This window comes from Silene latifolia, chromosome 2 (genome assembly GCF_048544455.1).
Source record: "Silene latifolia isolate original U9 population chromosome 2, ASM4854445v1, whole genome shotgun sequence".
NCBI classification, from domain to species: domain Eukaryota; kingdom Viridiplantae; phylum Streptophyta; class Magnoliopsida; order Caryophyllales; family Caryophyllaceae; genus Silene; species Silene latifolia.
Window position 1 is genome coordinate 7,674,257 of NC_133527.1, and position 2,487 is coordinate 7,676,743.

Genomic DNA, 2,487 nt, shown 5'->3' on the forward strand with positions numbered 1-2,487 from the left:
CATCTTTCATTATAGATGGATAGTGTCCTTCTATAATGAGAATATGTGATAATAAAAAACCACCTCTTGGATTTCCTTCTTTCTTTGGTACGGTCGGTTTAGGCCAAAACCTGTGAGAGACGGTATCCCCTATATACTAAAATAATAAGAAATTCTTCTAGTTTTATCGTCTAAAGCACATTTTCTATATTGATAAAATCACTTATTTACTTTCCTATTTTGATATAATGCCTTATTTAAAATTTGTCTCTAAAATTTTTGTGATAAAAAAATCGTTCTTTATATGCTAAATCGTACCTAAAAGATATGTTAATAAAAAATTTATAAACAATTTCATTAATTTTGTTTTAAAAATATACACATTTCATGACATTACTCAAATTTTTTGATTAGTTTTAATAGGGGATTTTTTTTTCTAAAAATAAACACTCTATAAATATCGCGGATTCATTGCGCGGGATCTAAACTAGTTTACTAGTAAGTGATTAAAAACGGATTTTACCATGTTCTTTTATTTGTTATCTGTAACTATTTATATTAATTGTTTTTTTAAAAGGAGACACAATGACGATTGTCGGGATTTGAACACAAGAGCAATTGAGAACCACTCTCAGACTTTACCAACTGAGCTAATTGACATCGTTATTATTTATTAACTTTTTTTAAAGTAGACCTTTCAATTGATACATATTTTTATATAGAATGTACTAACTTTATATAAATTGTGAACATTTTTTGTTAAAAACATTTTATATTTTAGGTACTCCTCATTTTGTTACTATTGATATCTTTGCTTGAAATTATTTAGGTAATCTTATTTGTAATTTAATTTGTCCAATTAAAGTAAAATAAATAAAACTCAAACTGTTAAATAAATTTTAAATAAGTGTGGAAATAAAAAAGTATCTACCTCAACGAAGTGGATTAGTATAAATAGTACTCCCGTTTTTAATATATGATATTTTGCTTTTTCGAGTTAAACCTTTGACTTTAATATTTTACAAAAATATATTTGTGCAGAAATTATAAAAATGTTACCATAAAATTCCTTACGAAAAACTTTCATATGAGTATACAATATTTAGTCTTATATTTTACTCCCTCCATTATTCTTTATATGTCGTTTTAGCGAATTTCACGCTTACTAAAAAATGATTTAAGAATGATTATAACATTAATTAAGCATTTAATTAGAGCTTTGAAAAGTGAAAAATGTTTAAATCAAGTTAATCAACCAATGAAAGGAAATTTGAATGAGAAAATATTAAAAAGCCATAATTAATAATGCATAGAAAAATACAAAATGATATATAATGAGTAAAATTTTCACTTATCTAAAACGACATATAAAGAATAATGGATGGAGTAAGAGATATTGAGTAAAAAAGTGGAGTATCTCAAAATGTGAGAAAGTCATATATAGCAAAACAGAGGAAGTAAGAAATTTAGATTTTAAATGAGTGAATCGAGATTCGATTACGGACTTTTACGAATGACAGAATGATTCTTTTCGGGTCCTAATGAAAAACTTGCACCTGGAGGGAGTCTAGCAATTAAAATTAATTATCTCCAATCCACTTACAAGACTATCTAATTATCGGTAGAGAATACTCTTGCTTGATAGAAGAAGTGATTACTCCATTTCTACACATTTATCGGTAATTACTAATTATAATTAATAAAACTCGAGGAAGAAAAACAAAAATTTGCCGTAAAAAATAAAATAATTGGAATAATTGTTTTGAGAAACATTGAAAGTGTGCATTCTAAGTATATTTGGGTAGATTAAGTTTTAAAATTATGGAATTGAAAATATGGTATAATTCTTCTTTTTTGGGTGCATACCATCCAGTTTGATCCGAATTCAGGTGAAGTGAGATAAATAAAACGGTAGAGTACTCCCTCATAACATTGTTACATTCTCATGACTTAAATCGATCTAATTAAATCAAAATAATCCTTGTCCATTAATTTAATTTTTTTTACCCATTATATAGTTATTGGACTCACTTAGTTTATAGTCTAAAGTCCAGATTTTTTGTTCCATTTTGTGTCCATCATATGTCTCATTACTTATCATATTAATACATAAGCCCTTTGATATACTAATATTATTGTCATTTCTAATATTTTGTGTGTTATGTGTCAAGATTTTAAGGTGGTAGGACCCAAGATAGGACATGAAAGTAAGAATGATGGTCTCAATTGTAGTCTATGCAGAGGACCTTAGAGGCTAGAGCAATAGCAATAGAAAAACTTTATATAAAGTTCTTTCTATGCCATGTCATATTACGTCAATTTCAATACTTAAGAACTTTTGTTTACAATGGAAGAACTTAATATAAAAGTTCTTAAATGAAATTTACTTAAAAATGGACAATATTGAAGTGTTTTTCACATTTTATAAAGCTAATTTATTTGGTTATACACATTCTCATATTTAAAAACTTGGTTCTTATTTTAGAACTTTATTATTAAAAATAAGAA